This window comes from Myotis brandtii, unplaced genomic scaffold (genome assembly GCF_000412655.1).
Source record: "Myotis brandtii unplaced genomic scaffold, ASM41265v1 scaffold655, whole genome shotgun sequence".
Lineage (NCBI taxonomy): Eukaryota > Metazoa > Chordata > Mammalia > Chiroptera > Vespertilionidae > Myotis > Myotis brandtii.
The window spans coordinates 1,479,673-1,498,296 of NW_005370542.1; the positions used below are offsets into that span (position 1 = coordinate 1,479,673).

Genomic DNA, 18,624 nt, shown 5'->3' on the forward strand with positions numbered 1-18,624 from the left:
TTTACTTAAAGCTTTAAGTCAACTTCGCACTGTACGTGCGTGCCCGCACGTGGTATTTTGTGGAAGAGCCACACTCAAGGGGCCAAAGAGCCGCATGTGGCTCGCAAGCCGCAGGTTGCCGACCACTGCTATATGGTATTCCTTAATCCAGGTTGAGGAAGAAGAGGAGAGGGGGATGGAATGAAATAGAAGACATTCACCAGACAACTGAAGTTAATAGCTGTCCCGTACACTATCAACAAGGAGAAAACTTCACTTAGGTAAACTTACAGAGTGCTGAAATCTCAGCTGTCAAGATTCTCACACACCACCTCACACCCCAGTAAGTTATTGAGAACAGCTATTCCTCCTCCAGGCTTCACTGGGGGTGAATTTGTGGAGTAAATAGTAACTCATGTGTGTAGGGCCTTTGACCATATTATGAAGCTATTTTGATTGTCTGAACAACCCTTGGAGATGGGTCTTTATGGTCTCACTTTTAAAGATGGGAAAACTGAGAGTCAGAGAAACTTAGCATCACATAGCTAGTAAATGAGTAAGCTAAGACTTGAACCCACACCAAGTCATTCAGGCTCAAAACGTGTGCATTTTCACCCTAGCTGATTGAGCTAAGTGGATAGAGCGTTGGCCTGCAGACTGAAGGATTTCAGGTTCAATTCCGGTCAAGTGCATGTACCTTGGTTGCAAGTTCAGGAGGCAACCGATTGATGTGAGAGAGCGTGGGCTGCCTCTTCACCATGTGGGAACACAGTGAGAAAAGGTGGCTATCCGCAAGGCAGAGAGCTTTCATCGGACACTGAACCTGTCCACACCTTAATCTTGAACTTCCCAGCTTCCAGAACTGTGAGAAAAAAATGTCTAGTATTTAAGCCACTCAGTCTATGGTATTTTGTTATAGCAGCCTGAGCTGACTAAGACAGCTGCCCTGCTTCCTCATCACACCAGCAACTTATGCTTCCCACTTGCCTTAGCCAGGCATGAACTCTATCAGGACACATCAGCCCACAGCATACATTCTTTCTACATGATAGGAGCGACATCAGATTCAATGTCAAATTCCACTGGGGTGGGACCTGGCAGGTGGGGAGTGGGGGAAAGCGAGTGAGGCCCGAGGGTGACCTTATGGAGCATAACAGCTTTAGAGAGGTCCATCCTCAAGACCCCTGAGAAACCATTATTACGAACTGAAACCAGAAAAATGTTGTAGTTGTAACACAAGTGGGTTTTTAATCAATACATTTAGTAACTAGCTCAGGCCCTCCCACCACAGCTGTTGGAAAAGCTTTCAAGCTGTCTAATGAATAAGTACAAAGTGAGTATTTTTTATTTTGTTTATAAAACCTACTAGAGGCCCGGTGCATGAAATTCGTGCAAGAGTAGGCCTTCCTTCCCCCGGCTGCCGGCACCGGCTTCCCTCTGGCACCCGGGACCCAGGCTTCCCTCGCAGCCCCTGCTTCGTCCAGAAGGGCAGAAGGACGTCCAGAAGGACGTCTAGTCTAATTAGCATATTATGCTTTTATGATTATAGATTTGTTTTAGAAAAACACCTTAAAAGGGGAAACATATTTGAAATAACACAGATCTTTTATAGAAGGAAGAAGCCTTTAGAACACAGGTCTCAAATAGACAACCCTACAGGGGACAAACAGGTAACAAAAATAAGCAAAGAGGACCTGGTACAAGACATTAGAAACGACATCACGCTTCACTGAAAAGCCAATTTTTAAATCACTGAGTGGGCAAAATTACATATGGGCCATTGGTGTGTGTCCACTTCTACTCCGACCTCTTGTTTGCTCAAGACGCCCAATCTACTTCCACCCATTTCAATCCACTTCTTCCACCCATTTCAATCCAGCTAATACTTATTGATTGAGCATTGTGCTCGGTGCTTTCACAGACACGACCGTTTTCAATACTCATAACTGTCCAATGAATTGTGTATTTATGTCTCTATTGATAGATGAGGAAATTGAATCCCAGAGAAATTTAAGATGACTTGGCTAAACACACCGTCCACTGCTTTGGAAAAACTTGGGAAACACTGCAATTCTTTTGTTTCTTAACGTGAAGCCAAGTATATCAGTTGGAGTAAACTTATTATCCGTTCGCTAGTAGTTTATATACCGCTTTGTTCCCCAAGGCAATACATGAGGAGTGTGTCAGCACAGATCTAAATAACTGCACAATTAGATACTCAGGGGGGGAAATAATTTGGGTTTAACTAACCAAGGCCTCTGTGGCAGAACAATACCTCTAACTAATGCAGCGTTTCCTGGCTCAGGCTCTTTAACCAACATTCCACTCCTGTCACGTGTGAAAACTCAAACTGTCAAATTGAGGTGGTTCTGCTTAATTTCATTTCTGTCTCAAGTTTAGACAAGTGAAGAGCAACTCACGAGAGAGTGTGAGCGTATGGGCCCATAACAAGGGTGTGGCTAACGTTGGTTTACAGTTGTCTGTATGGAATATAATACAATGTGAATAAATAATAGTAGAAGAATAAACTCTGTGTTTTACATACAACTGTAAACCTACTTTCACCCCACCCTGTAGTTGAGAGCCATGCTTTTATGCAGATGCAGTTATTAAGGACCAAGCATATCTGAGAAGGCCATGGCCCACAAAGCACTGCTAGCCATTTTTATTTTCCTTGAAACAAATTTAACGGAACCCTTGGCAAGAATATATCAAGTAACTCAATGTCTTGGAAAGGTTCACTCACAGAAGATTCCCTTATATGTGATTGCAAGCAATTAATTAAAAAATGGAAATGTGCTTTTTACATTTAACTAGGAGTCCTAGGCCTGTCTCTCACCTTGCCAGCTAACCTTCCTTCAAATATCAATATAGTTTAAATTGGTTTTGCTAATGCCCTAGATACTAGGAAAATCCAACTGGCGCACACCAGTTCTTTTTTTAAAATATATTTTATTGATTTTTTTACAGAGAGGAAGGGAGAGGGATAGAGAGTTAGAAACATCGATGAGAGAGACACATCGATCAGCTGCCTCTTGCACACCTCCCACTGGGGATGTGCCCGAAACCAAGGTACATGCCCTTGACCGGAATCGAACCTGGGACCTTTCAGTTCGCAGGCCGATGCTCCATCCACTGAGCCAAACCGGTTAGGGCACACCAGTTCTTAATTTGCGGTCCCCAATTCTGAGCCTTACATATACAACCTGAGAGGTCACAGCAGCTTCTCTTGTCTGCGTCATAAGAATTGTCCCTGGAACTTGTACCTTAATAATTGTTAGTGTTTAGCCCAGCTGGCATGGCTCACAGTGGTTGAGCATCGACCCATGAACCCGGAGGTCACGGTTCGATTCCCTGTCAGGGCACATGCCCAGGTTGCGGGCTCCATCCCCAGTGTGGGGTGTGCGGGAGGCAGCCGATCCATGATTCTCTCTCATCATGGATGTTTCTATCTCTCCCTCCCTCTCCCTTCCTCTTTGAAATCAATAAAAATATATATTTTAAAAAATAATAATTTCCAGCGGTTAAAAGTGAGTATAAGAGCACTCGAGTTCCCCAGGACTCTGGAAATATTTCTTCTTCACATGGGACCCTAGGAACCTCTGACAACCCAAGAAAGTGTGGTGTTGCAAATCACATTAACAAAATATAAAGGGGCGTCATCCAGCTCTCTGTTACTATTGATGATCTGCAGGGGGCAAGGTGGCGTCTTTCCTGTGGAAGTATACCAAGTTCATTGGCATCTGCCTGACGTGTTCTGACATGGAGATCCTCTCTCTGGTCACCGAAAGCATGAACCTCTTGACCTGTGTGTTACCTGCTTTGTGCTCACCATTTGTGAATGTCTGACTTAAAGAATGTCCTTCAGAATGACTAGCAAAACGTGAGTGGTTGAGGAAGTTTGTAGCCATGGACTTAATATGCTGCACATCATTCAAATAATGATATTTCTCTCTGAAAAATGCTATGGTTGCATGAAGACCTGGTTTAAATTCATCTGTCTCTTATAGACCCACTTTCCCTCCAGAGTACTTAGCACAGGACTTCAAAAGGCACTCAATAAATATTTGCTGAATGAATGTAACAGGAATTAATAACGCCAAATGTTTTTGAAAAGGTAATTGATGTCAAATGGTAGGCAGAGAAAGCCAGAGAAAGTTCACCAGGGATACAAATGCTGTGTACAAATTTGGTGCTGTGTCCAAGGAAAGAATTTACACTTAATAAATAACTTTTGAAACCAGGTCCTTTTATATCATTGCCTCTGGACTAGGCCACACTGGTGGCGGGAGAATCCCAGCCAAACAAACCCCGATAGCAGTTTGAGAAAGGGAAGTATAAATGAGACGTTAATGTTACAAAGGATCCCAGGAAATAAACCACTTTGCCATCTACTTGTCAAGAGATCTTTAAGGAGAGGACAACACACACACACACACACACACACACACACACACACACACTTACACTTACTCTTTAAAAATTTTATAAAATTAAAAGGGCAACTAGATGACATACAGAGAGCCTTGACAATAAAAATTCATGTATTCTTTCTCACACTGAGCCCCAAGACCCAGGTAAGCACAGTACAGCAGAATTTTGACTTGCATGATCTATATCAGTGATGGCGAACCTTTTGAGCTCAGCGTGTCAGCATTTTGAAAAACCCTAACTTAACTCTGGTGCCATGTCACATAGAGAAATTTTTTGATCTTTGCAACCATAGTAAAACAAAGACTTATATTTTTGATATTTATTTTATATATTTAAACGCCATTTAACAAAGAAAAATCAACCAAAAAAATGAGTTCGCGTGTCACCTCTGACACGCGTGTCATAGGTTCGCCATCACTGATCTATATTCTGGGCTTGGATTGTCAGAATGTCAGCTTCGACGCATCATGACAGATAGAGAAATGGATCCTATCTGTACAATACAGGGGCAAATTGAGGAAGCTATGTGGTGCAGAGAGAAACTTTGGGAGGCCAGCCCAGCCCAAGCACAGTTCAATGGCCTAGATGCCAAGAGAGATAGACATCTGGGCACGTCTCTAACCCAGCCATCATTTACCAGGGCTTGTGGACAACTGCCGGGAAGCTTTGTCTTAAAGAACCCTCCTCGGGGTGATCAGCCATCAGGGGAGTTTGCAGCAAACTAGAGTTCACGTGCTACCCTTTTGTGGGGATTCCCAGAGCATGCTAGCAGATGAACAGCACACGGTCTCTGAAAAGACCGGTGTCTCTTTTTTATCCCCCCCCCCCCCCCCCCCCCCCCCGCTTCTTTTTCAACCTTTAACCTGGACACTGCTTTAACGTCTCCCAGGTCTGAGGAGCTGCAGGATGGTTAAACCCTTCCGACAGGCACACAGTACCAGTGACTTAAAGGGTTAATGCAACACCACGGCGTCCTAACTGCCTGTCATTGGAGGATTAGTCCGGACACTGAAGTAACTTTCATCTCCGAGAAGAAATCCGCCTGGAACTTTATTAACGCCAAAGTGTTAAATACAATAATCACTATTATTGCCCCCAAATGAGAGGCTGAGGAGCCAAGACTAAGTGGATGTTGGAGCCGGGACCCCAGTCATCTCCAATAATTCATAGGCCACTGGCAAGCAGAGCTCTCAACATGGGATTCAAGAACCCTGTGCGCAGCCCCCTGCCCTCCCCGGCCCAGGAGACTTATCTGTCTTTCTGGTTATATATTCCCTTGGCTGTTGATGTAATTAGTGTATAATAACTGTGTACATATCAACTCACAGGAAAACCGGCAGACGTGCTGGTTGATTTGGCCGGAGGCCATCTCCTCGGCGGGGTGAGACAACCCGGTATAAACATCTGTTATTAACCGTATATTTTCAAATAGTGTTTTGTGTCTCCTGGGTTACTGATTCCCACCGAGAGCAACACCATATCAAGACTCCTGTTTTTCTGAGCGGCACCTAAGAGATAACAAGCTTTCAAACATTTACAACAGTCTCCTCAGTTCTGCTACTTCTGTGCTATTAAGAATTTTCTTTCTGAAAACAGCTACGGTGTCACACGCACTGCCTTTCTAGGTTTCATTCTCGTGGAGGTGAGCAGGGCTCACTTAAACTGAGTTACTATGAAGAGTTATGCTTTTTCAAGTCGAGAGCCCTAATAAAGCTGGCCCCAGCTTTTGTTGTTCTGAATAAGCAGTTGCTATTCCCTGTATTCGATCTATAGCCTCAGTAGGGGATGGGCTGTGACTGCAATTTTTCAAGAAGTGGTCATTCTCTCAGATCTGCTGGTTTGAGCGTATTACTTTCCTTGAGGTCAATTTAAGAAATTAATTTCTTAATATGAGAAATTCAAAAGCGGTTCCTCGTGCCACTTGCTGTAATTGGTAGCTGAATCCTGCTTCCTAAACCCCTAGGATTAAGTCACTGTGTGTGTGACAGAAAACAACACTATTTCTTTGATAGATGAGCCATCAAATATTCAAAAACGTTTATCCAAGCTAACGCAATGACGAACCACCTTGCCATAAAAAATAAAAATAATACAATTTTGTACCTGATTCCCAAATCACTTTTGACAGCTGCACTATAAAAGAGACTTGCTTCAAAAGTTATACCTGTGCCTCAGAACTCAGTTAGAATAGTTTTTTTTTTCTTTTTTCTCGGCGGTCTCATAACTGGCTGTTCCCAAGTATAACTAAAATTCCCCTGCCAGCCCGTTACCCTTTCACATATCCACGTTTAATTACATTCAGCTTGAGATCTTTGTATACATATAGAATATAGCCGCACTTGAAATCCATGGACTGCAATGCCTTTGACAGAAAGCCTTTATTCATCGTTCTCGCCTTATATATAAATAGACACACTCTGCTTGTCAAAAGGCAAGAATGAGCTTCTTCACATTGTCTAGAACAAAGAGCCCAGCTCGGCGTCTCTCTTTCCTCAGTGTCTCAGAAGGTGTCCTTTATTGCATGTGCACGATGCAAGCATTTTGCTGCTGCATGAATGAAAAACGATCCCTTCAGACCGCCTTTTTAGTGACAAATTGCACTTCTGCAGAATCTCACACTGCCTGTGGTGGAAAGAACCCCACTTAGATTTACTATGACTTCCTTGGGGACTCAGCCTTCTCACAAAGCACCCCGAGGCTCATTCCCAGTGTTTTCGAGGGCAACAACGATGAGAAAGTTTGCTCATCGTGATGGTCTCGAAACTCTGGGTGAGGAAAAACACTCCCTGGAATGTCTAAAGCGCGAAAATCATCGCCCCCGTGGCTTCTGGGTGTGCAAAACAGGCAGAAAAGTTGTCTGGAGGTATTTGCGACGCATTGTGTTTGTTCAGGAAGGAGCTGTGGGGTGAGAGGCTGAGCTCAGCCTCCCCTTTGCTTCCTGGGTGAGAGCAGCGAGGCTGCCACTTAAGCAGAAGCAAGAAGAGAGAGAGATCGGTAAGACTCACCGGCTTCCCCATTTTTCCCAGGACAGGCTTTTGGCTCCTCGGTGTGATCTGGAAAAAAGCAAACCTGTAGGTCCAAGCAGGCTGCCTCGGATCAGCTGAATGGCTGGGGCGTTCAGGAAGCTTCCTCTGTCCAGCTCGGATCACTCCCCCTCTCCAGGCTGTGTGCTCACACGCCTCCCAGGCAGCGCAAAAATCCGCCAAACTCAGGTCAGCCGAACAGGTTTCCTTATATAGGTAAACATGAATCGCATTCCTGGTGAAAGAAGTTAACTAGGAATCCAGTAACCTGGTTAACTCTCCACACGCCAGAACGGCTCCGAGTCAGTCAGCCCGCAGAGGGTTTGGTCGCAGTACAAAGGGATTTGTGCGATTTAATTAAAATCATCTTTATCCTGGCAGTCTGTAATATTGGCCTTTCTGGTGTAACTGCGAGTCAACAGCTAGTATTTTATATCATGGGCTGTGAGCAACCTTCTATTATCTGAAGGCATTGTAGGGAGGAAAACCAAAGTATAGGATATTATCATTTGTCTTTCATGTTTTTAAAACCAGGGTAACTTGTCTTGAAATTATTTTCAAAGAAGTGAATAGAACATGTGATAGGAAGAGAATGTGAACAAACCTCTATCAAATGAGGCTCAAATGCCTTATTTGAGCAAAGTAAGTAATAGTTATTCAACTTTCCCAGGCCTTTAGTAGATAATGCAATGTGATCATTTTGAGTCTACTCCTTTTACAACACAATAATTGCTACTGTATTCTTTGATGGGTGAAATGACACATAATGGCATCTATTTATTCCCTGTAATAACCCTCCAGAGACCACATACTGAAGTGTTATTTGATGGTTTCAGGAAAAAAAGCTAAGACTTGTGGATTTGCATAATTATATGCAACAATTTTTAAACGACTTCCTGGGCTTAAGTAGGTAAGAAAATATTTTTTAATGTTTTTATTGATTTTAAAGAGAGAGGAAGAGAGAGGGAGAGGAATAAGGAGAGGGAGAGGGGAAGAGGCAGGTAGTAATTCGTTGCCTCCCACACGCACCCTGATCAGGGATCAAACCCACAACCTGGGCATGTGTCCTGACTGGGAATTGAACCAGCAACCTTTAGGTGCACAGGACGATGTTCAACCAACTGAGCCACACTGGCCAGGGCAAAAAAAATATTTTTAAAAGAACTCTGGGGAAGGCCTACCTCTAGGATCAAAACATAGTTTTCAAATGTAAGTATTTCTATCAATTGTCCAATAATTGGCTCTTTCCCCCTAAATTTATCTACCACTAATATAGAAATAATTCTTTTTTATTCTAACCAATTCCACTGAAATCTTACTAGAAAGTAGAGACTCAAGTCTTTCCAGTTCCTGAGTGTTGGAGGTGAAGGTTGCCTGTTAAATAAACCCTACTTTAAAATGAATCACTTGTTCCTATTCCATCCACTGGTTGACTGCTCCTTGAGTAGTGACAACCTTGGTAAAAATAGCTCAGTGCTGTATTTTAGATCTCTGCTAGGGAAAGGGGAGAGGAATGAACGTGTACACACTACCTCAGCCAGCACCAGCACAAACCAATCAGGAAAATTTTCTGTTAAGAGGAGTAAATTGCACAAATTGCACTGTCAGGAAGGGTAACTAAACTTTGAATAGCATTTTACATTGGGCAAAGATTTTCTCATACCATTTCTTTTTATATTGCAACAAGAACGCTATGAAGTGTGTTACTATTCCTTTCTGTGATAACAAAACTGATTTGCAGAGAGATAAAGTGATTTTTCCAAAGCCTCATGATCAGTCTGTGAAACATCCAAGATCATAGATCTTCTAGAATTTAACTACAATAGAATTTTCAAAAATAGCGTCAACTTGAAGAGGCAGAAGAACATTAAAATGGCAGTTTTCCATGTGCAAATATTATTTTTAATAATCATATGCCCAGAGAGTTTAAATGCAATATAGTACTGCAATATACTGATTAAAATACTGTTATAAAGTCATAACTTACTGCTAAAATTACTGCCTTTAAGTGACTCCAGAAAGATCATAAAATGGGATAGGAAGTGGATCTTTATTGAATATGAATTTGGGTTATAAAATAGTATGAAAATATAACTTTGCAAATATTGCACACATATTTCTGTTCACAGTATACACATTTCTATTGTATAAAGTTAAGGCTCATCTTGACTCCCCTACTAGAAGGAATATTAGTGTTTTCTACTTATTGGGCTCTCGTTAAATACAAACACTGTGTGTCATGCTAGGTAAATGGCTTTCACTAATACAGTCCATTTATGATCCTGCACCCTTTATGTCCTCACAATTCCCACTGAAGCAAGTTCTGTTTATACAGGAACTTTAGATTTTATTAACATGTTGATACAAGACAAAGAATGCATTTTTTTCCAGGGCAGGCTAAAGCTTTAAGTGCTTTAAGCTGGCCTCCAAATTTGTTCTTACAATTTTAAGCAAACAACCATTTAGGTTTTGAACACAAAATATCTTGGGCTATCATTATTGATTTGCAAGGTCAAAATGAAGTTTGGATCTCTAAACAGCATATTCCAAAGAGGGAATGCAACCCCCTGCTGAATCCATTCTGGATGCCTCAAGAAACAGTTTGGGAAAGCCTGGGTCACTGAAGTAGCATGAATCCAACCTAACCAGAGAGGACCCATGAAAGAGCACTTACAGCTTAATAATTACACTGTGCCAAAAAATAGCACTTATGGGAAACGAAATAAAATACAAGACTTACTTGAAGGGGAGAAAATATCATTGTGGTTTAAAGAAAACATGAGAGAACAGATTGTAGAAATTCCCAGTGACATATAACTAATGAGTAGTTGAGCTATAATTCAAATCTTGGTCCACCAGACTCCAGAACACGTGCTATTCCTCCCGCATCCTGGATCTACCACTCTAACCAAGAAAGAGCAAAGGCCTTGCAGTCAGAAGATGCTTCCATTCCAGTTCCATCTCTTGCTTGTGTGGCCTTGGGTAAATTATTTAATATTTCTGAGCCTTACCTCCAAATGGAAATAAAAATGGCTGTACCTCTCACAGATGACTGGTAGTTCCTAATGATATTTTTTTAAAAATCATTCTACATGTATGTATTGGTGCTTTTTATGATGCAGGCATTTTGCTAGGTCTTGGGAATACACCCAGGAGTAGCAAGTTAGGCATGCTCTCCTTCCCCCAGCTAACAACCTGACAGGAATGACTGTGCACATCCATATTAAGGAATGTGAAACTCGAATGTTTCCCCCAATTTCTCAGTTAATGCAATAATGTTTAGTTGAAGTTCCATGTCAGTGAAGAAATATTAATGGACAAATGCCCAAGTTAGTGCTCTCACTGTGGTAACTGCAGGTTCCTCTCACTGGCCAGAGGCTCGCCTCGCCATGATTAGACTGAGGGAACCTGGGTCGAGCCAAATAAAGTAAATGCCAGAAAAAGATAAGACTTGGTGCATCATGATAGCATGACAATGTCCTTTATCGAACAACTGAGGAGGATGAGCACATGTCATTGAAAAGTATCTTGGAGATGCTCGGGGAGCTGAATGTTCATGGACTTGTTTCTATCATTCATTCTTTATATAAAAAAGCAATGAGGCCTGTCCAGGTGGCTCAGTTGGTTAGAGTGTTTTCCCAAGCACCCAAAGGGTTCAATTCCTGGTCAGGGCACATACCTAGGTTGCAGGTTTGATCCCCTATTGAGGTGTGTACGTGTCTCTCTCTCACATAGATGTTTCCCTCTCTCCCTCCCCATTTCTCTCTCTCTAAAATCAGTAAAAACATATCTTCAGGTGAAGACAAAAAAATAAGGAAAAAAAACCATGAGAAAGATTCCCTAAACATTTGCAACCAGTTATCTACCGACTAATCTATTATTAATTCACTTGCATCCAATACAGATTTAATTGGTATGTACTATGAATAAGGGTCTATGAAGAATACACACAGAAAAAGCTATACCTAAGAATGGTCTCTAGTTTCAATGGACCTTTCTAGAAAAATGTGCTCAATAGCTGTATCAGGCAGGACGAGTGAGGTTATGCTCTGGTAACAAGCAACCCCCAGATCTCAGTGGCTTGTAAAAACAAAGGTGTGTTTCTCAATCATGCTGTTTGTTGACACAAATCAATAGGCAGGACTCTCTTCTTCATAGCCACTCAGGAATCCAGGCTGATGAAGATTACTTTCAACACATACTTCCGTGGTTACTCAGACAAGAAATGGGGTCTTGGTGAGTTGTGCACTGCCTTTCAAAACTTCCCTCCATAAGGGACAATAAACTTTTGCTCACCTTTCATTGACTAGAGCTAGTCCGCTGGCCCCTTTAATTTAAAAGACAGAGACAGAATTAGAATACAGGACAAATGAAGACATGACAGATAGGGCAAACCATTTGGCTAGAGCCGTGGTCGGCAAACCACGGCTCACGAGCCACATGCGGCTCTTTGGCCCCTTGAGTGTGGCTCTTCCACAAAATACCACGTGCGGGCGCGCACGTACAGTGCGATTGAAACTTCGTGGCCCATGCGCAGAATTCAGGCTGGTGTTTTGTGGAAGAGCCACACTCAAGGGGCCAAAGAGCCGCATGTGGCTCACGAGCCGCAGTTTGCCAACCACTGGGCTAGAGGAAAGGATCAATTAAGTAGGCAATATGCAATACCCCTTCTGGCATAATGACTGGCATTATAAGTTTGGAAAGTACCGACTAGATCCCATTTACATAAGAGTGGGGACTTAAAGGTAGACTCAAGGATTATTAGTGGTTCTGGGTGAACCTTGAGGGAAACAGTGACATTTAAAAAGGATGTCCTGAGGCAGGATCGTCTTAATATTTCTATTAGTTACTTGAGTGATGAAATAAAAGACAAGTTGATTTAATTTGCAGATGGTGCAAAATTGGATAGCTAACACCTCAGAGGATTGTATTATAATTCAAAATGACCTTGAAGAGTAGGGGGAAAATGACATTAAGAAAGAAACTTGTGTTCAATGGTGATAAATAAAGAACTAGAATGAAAGGTCTACAAAATACCTGGTAGAAAAACTATAACCCACTAATAATATTAGCCTTTAAGTTAAAATATATATGCAGCTTAGCACTTTTAGTTGTAAAGCCTTTGGTATGGTGGTATTAATAACGTAAGCACTGGAAAATAGACACTTTCAGGGTATTGATTCATTGGTGATCCACATTATAAGAAACTAGAGGCCTGATGCATAAAAATTCGTGCAAGAGTAGGCCTTCTTCCCCGGCTGCCGGCACCGGCATCCCTCCAGCACCCGGGACCCAGACTTCCCTCCTCTGGCCGCTGGCAGGCACCCGGGACCCTGGCTGGCTTCCCTCTGGCCCTGGCTTTGTCAGGAAGGACGTCCGGAATGAGGCCCGGAAGATGTCTGGTCTAATTAGCATATTACCCTTTTATTAGTATAGATAAGAAACCAGAACAAATTCAGAAAGAAAAGCATACATTTCCAAAAGACTAAGTGCTCTAGGTCAGGAGTCAGCAAACTTTTTCTGCAAAGGTCTAAGTAGTAAATGTTTTTTACTTTGCTAGTTCCAAGCCTCTCTGCTGCTGTGGTCCAAAACAGCCATAGCTCACATGTAAATGAATAGGCATGACTGTGTTCTAGTAAAACTTTATTTATAAAAGCTGGCAGCCAACCTTGGGCTGTACTTTGCAGACCCCTGTTCTCTTCATTATAAATTGTATTCTAGAATTGTAAGGTACTAAAATTAATTGTGAGTGCCTCAAAGGCAAGAGGGACCCTATTTTGGCCATTTTCCTATTGCTCAATATGCTTTAATAGGAAACAGGACTCTGGTTGCCTAGATTTAAAATTCTAGACCAGAGGTTCTCAACCTGTGGGTCACGACCCCTTTGGGGGTCGAACGACCCTTTCACAGGGGTCGCCTAAGACCATCGGAAAACACATATATAATTCCATATTGTTTTTGTGATGAATCACTATGCTTTAACTATGTTTAATTTGTAACAATGAAAATACATCCTGCATATCAGATATTTACATTACGATTCATCACAGTAGCAAAATTACAGTTATGAAGTAGCAACGAAAATAATTTTATGGTCGGGGGTCACCACAACATGAGGAACTGTATTAAAGGGTCGTGGCATTAGGAAGGTTGGGAACCACTGTTCTAGACCATGATAAACATCAAGTGCATAGGAGCTAGGACAAAAGAGCCCATATGGAATGCAATGGAAGGTTCTGCGGTGTGTCTTTTGGGTGTCTCAAGGAAAGCCCAGTATTCTATACCCCACCTCTCCTTCCCTCCCCATGTGCCCCCACACCCTTCCCTTTCCAACCTGTGGACAAAAATGGGGGTATGTACAAGTGCAGTGATGGCAAGTAACCTCACAGGGTCAGCTGATCATAAATGTCTAACTGGACAGGCCAATCATGCCCCAGGCCTCTAATTTCTTTAGTAAAAGTTTTCAGCCAGCCCTGTTCATGGTTCTTGTGCATCTAGGTTAGCATGCTTTTAAAATGCCAGAAGTCATCTTTTCCAGACACCTCAAAGGTGCAACCACCCTCAAGGAAGCACATAATCTTGTTAAGTATCCTATACCTCGCTTTTCCCCACCTTCATATAATCTTCCTTACATTCCTTCCTTAATTCTAAATGAATAAAAGACAAGCCCAAACCATCTTTTTAAAATACGCATCAGATATGCCACTTCTCTGCTTAAAATCCCTGGTGGGATTCTCCTATAATTAGAATACAATCTAGTTTCATATCACGGCTCACAGAGCTCTCCCTAATCTGACCTCTGCCAGTCTCTCCAAACTAATATCATAGCACCTTGTCCAGCCGAGGTGCCGTGTCTTCCCCCAGCGTAACCCTCTTCTCAGACCTTAGGACCTTTGCATATGTTCTTCCCACTGCCTGAAACATCCTCCCTCGTTTGGGAGGCAGGCTAGTTGCCTCCTAAAGTCCAAATCAGAATCCCTGGAACCCGTGAATATGTTATGTTAAATGGAATGAGAAATGAAGGTTGAAGATGGAATTGAGATTGTTCACAGACTGACTTGAAGATAAAAAGATCTGAGGACATTAGAGGAATGGTGGTGTGAGATCCCCTTGAAATTTCAACAAGTTAACCAACTATAACGCAACAAAGAATTCCCTGCTCAACACAGAGGCATGCCTGGGAGACCCGTGCACTGAAACATTTAAAGGTGGGAAACTGGGAATAAACGGGGAGATTAGAAGGGAGGAAAGCACAGACATCCCACAGACACAGACATCCCTGCAGCTGGGAGCTTGTGGTTTGGCCTGGAGAGGGGAGGAAGCTGGCGGTAGCAGGTGCTTCCTTACGCCAGGAGGAGCAGAGAGCTGTGGGGGAAGGGGGAAGGGGGATACTCCAGCAAGGCGAGGGGCAAGTGGAATGAACGGTGTCTGAGCCAACAGACGCCTGACAGAGCACAGGGTTCTGCAGTGAGGTTCTCCACTACCAGGCTGGGCTGTGATGTTTCAGGCAAAGAAAGGGAACAACAGTGCTGGCCCGCCACTTGAACTCCCAAAACTCGCCTCCCGTTACCCTCGGAGTCTGATTGAGGAGCATATTATCTGTAAACCAAGAGCTATTGCAGTAAAACTGCTGTTTAAACACCAAACAACCCAATCAAAAAGAGGGCAGAGATCCTGAAAATACACCTCTCCCAAGAAGACATAGGAACAGCCAATCTACACTAATAAAAGAGAAACATGCAAATTGGTGTCACTCTGCTATGCCCACCAGCCAATCAGGAGGAATATGCAAATTAACCCAACAAAGATGGCAGTTAATTTGCATATGCAGGCCCGGAGCAAAGACTGAAAATGACTGAAGACTGAAGACTGAAGACGACTGAAGACTGAAGAGGCTTGGCTTCTCCGCTGTGACCGGACCAAAGGCCTGGGTCCCGGGTGCCGGAGGAAAACCGGTGCTGGCAGCCAGGGGAAGGAAGGCCTATTGCGCGAATTTTCCTGCAATGGGCCTCTAGTAGATATATGAAAAGATGTTCAACCTCACTAGCAATTTGGGAAATGCAAATCAAAACTACAATGAGATATTACCTCATACTTTTTAGAATGGCTATATTATCAACAAGTCAAGCAATAACAAGTGTTGGAAAAAAGGGAACCCTCATTCACTGCTGGTGGGAATGTAGACTGGTACAACCATTATGGAAAGCAGTCTGGCGATTTCCTCAAATAATTACTACCCAGCAATCCCTCTCTTGGGTATATACCAACAAAACTAGAAAATATGTATTCACAAAGACAAATGCATCCCTATGTTTATTGAAGCATTATTCACAGTGGCCAAGACATGTAAGCAATCCAAGTATCCTGCAATAAAGGAGTTCATAGTACTCAGCCATAAGGAAGGATGAAATACTACCATTTGCAACAACATGGATGGTCCCTGAGAATATTAAACGAAGTGAAATGAGTCAGTCAGAAAAAGCTAAGAACCATATGATTTCACTCATATGTGGGACATAAAACTAAATTTGGTGAACACAAACAGCAGTGTGGTGGTTGCCAGAGGGAAGGGGGTGGGGGGAGAACGGGTCCTAGTATAAGGTGACAGGAGAGGATTTGACTTCCGGTGGTGGGCACACAGTGAAATGTACAGATCTTGTAACATAGAAATCCACACCTGAAACCTATGTGATCATGTTGACCAATGTCACCCCAATCAAGTTAATAGAAAAGTAATAATTAAAAAATTATAAAAAGATTATCTTATATTAGCCAGGTGGGCCCAATGTAATCACAAGGTCCTTATGATGTTGAAGAAGGAGGCAGAAGAATTGGTGTCAGAGTGATGATGTGAGAGACTTGACTATCTGTTGGTGGCTTTGACAATGGAGGAAGGAGACCATGATCCAAGGAATGTGGGCAGCCTCTAGAACAGCGGTTCTCAACCTGTGGGCTGAGACCCCTTTTGGGGTCAAATGACCCTTTCACAGGGGTCGCCTAAGACCATCGGAAAACACATATATAATTACATATTGTTTTTGTGATTAATCACTATGCTTTCATTATGTTCAATTTGTAACAATGAAATTGGGGGTCACCACAACATGAGGAACTGTATTAAAGGGTCGCAGCATTAGGAAGGTTGAGAACCACTGCTCTAGAAGCTGGGAACAGATCGTCCTGTAGAGCCTACAGAAGGACTGCAGCCCTGTTCACATCTTGATTTTAGCTCAGTGAGGCCTGTGTTCTACTTTTGACTGCGAGCACTAAGAAAATTAATGTGGGTTGTTTTAAGCCATTGAATGTGTGATCATTTGTTACAACAGCAATAGGAAACCAATACGCCTGGCATCTTCACTGCTAACCCCGAAGCCCTCAGATTTTATGCAAAAGTTTCTTCAATAGGAGGCCACCCTTGACAACCATGACTGACGCCAGCCATCTTACGTACAGCGGTTCCATAGCAATGTATCCATTTATTTCCTTCAGAGCTCTGATCACCATCGGACGTTACTGTAGAGCATTCCTCGCAAAGCAAAAATTAAAAAAGCCCACCCTGACAAAAAGTAGAAAACAACAAGAAACTTGAAAAAAAAATGGGGTGGTTATTTTATGTTCCTCGGAACAGGAATGCTGGAGAAACAACCAGGTTTGGATTGAGTAAGGAACATTTTCTGTTGGATGGAAAGACGTTTTTGACAGTAGTTGGAGTAATTGCACAATGAAACAGGCTGCCAAGAAAGGCCACAGAGGCCTAGATTGCGGCAACACTCACAAAAGAGATTAGATAACTCAAGTCAAGAGAATAAGTGGGGCTCAGCCTAGAGCATTTACTTGATGACCGGCTTGTCCTTCCTCCAGCTTGAAAATGTGTGTAGCACAAAGCAATGAATCACAGGACAACATCTGCATGTAATTGCATTTCTGTTCCAATAATAAATGTTTCAACTGCTATGCTATTTACGAAAGCTGTTATCATAAAGAGCCAAGTGGGGGAAGTTTGAAACACAAATGCTTATCTTAAGAAAGCTTTCCTTTGCAATTCAGTGTCCAAGTACCCAAACACCAAATTTGCTGTAGTATTTGAACTGTCCTGAGGAGTTTATTTTTGAAATTCTATTTTAAACGGATTTTTAGGTATTTGATTCCCTGTAAAAAGCCCTTTCTGTCACCCATGGTTTTCTTAATGTTTTTTGAACTTGAAGAGGAGCAAAGGCTAAAGTTGTTCCTATTTCCTCTCACAGACATATCATCTGAGTGTTGGATTTGCTGTCAACGGGGAAGAGAAGATGTTTTGTACTTTCCTTTTAGTCCAGAATGTTTACTCTCAAAACAGAAGACTAGAATTACAGATTTCCCCCACCCGCCCCACTCCCACTCCCACAAACCACCACCACCTCTAGGGACTTTAGGCCTGTACATCGCTTGCAAAATGCCAGGACAGTTTAAAAGTATTAATAACCAAGGTGGAAAAGAATAGGAAAGAAAAGAAAGTCTTATTTCTTCGGCTCAGCCTTGTCCTCTCACCGCCCCACTGTGGCAGATGACTTTTCTGTATGCCTTGGGAAAGGATAAGCTGACTTCTCTGTTCAGTATTCCCTAAGCCAGTGGTCGGCAAACTGCGGCTCGCGAGCCACATGCGGCTCTTCGGCCCCTTGAGTGCGGCTCTTCCACAAAATACCACGTGCGGGCCCGCATGTACAGTGCGATTGAAACTTCGTGGCCCATGCGCAGAAGTTGGTATTTTGTGGAAGAGCATGCGCAGAAGTTGGTATTTTGTGGAAGAGCCACACTCAAGGGGCCAAAGAGCCGCATGTGGCTCGCGAGCCGCAGTTTGCCGACCACTGCCCTAAGCCACCAGAAAAGGTTAGCAATCATTTTGGCCTTTTAAAGTTAGCTTTGAGGGAGTGCATGCTCTGCAAAATAAAGCAAGTTGAATTTTTAAACAATTCATCCTACTTTGCATCTTTCAGTGGAGCCTGTTGGCAAAGTAAAAGTCACTGCTTTCGGTCAAACATGAAAACTCGGTCAAGCTACAGAGAATATTAAACCACAGCTCTTAAAAGGCTGCCTCTTTCCATTTTGCTCGGCAGGTGTTTCACGATGATGTCGTTCAGAATTTATCTTTCAATGGGATGACAAATAACCATGCAGGAGGGAAAATCCTAAAAGAGCGAAGAAAGCAAGT

The 18,624-nt window shown here is 42.8% G+C and overlaps 1 protein-coding gene across 1 annotated transcript in view; it reads right to left on the reverse strand.

The window, feature by feature from the left end:
- The window catches only part of MID1 (midline 1), a 351,369-nt gene extending 343,560 nt beyond the window's left edge, over window positions 1–7,809 (reverse strand). The window contains exon 1 of the mRNA XM_005880810.2: window positions 7,419–7,809. The gene's annotated coding sequence lies outside the window, so the exon portion shown is untranslated. The remainder of the gene's footprint in view (window positions 1–7,418) is intronic.
- Window positions 7,810–18,624: the final 10,815 nt, after the last annotated feature.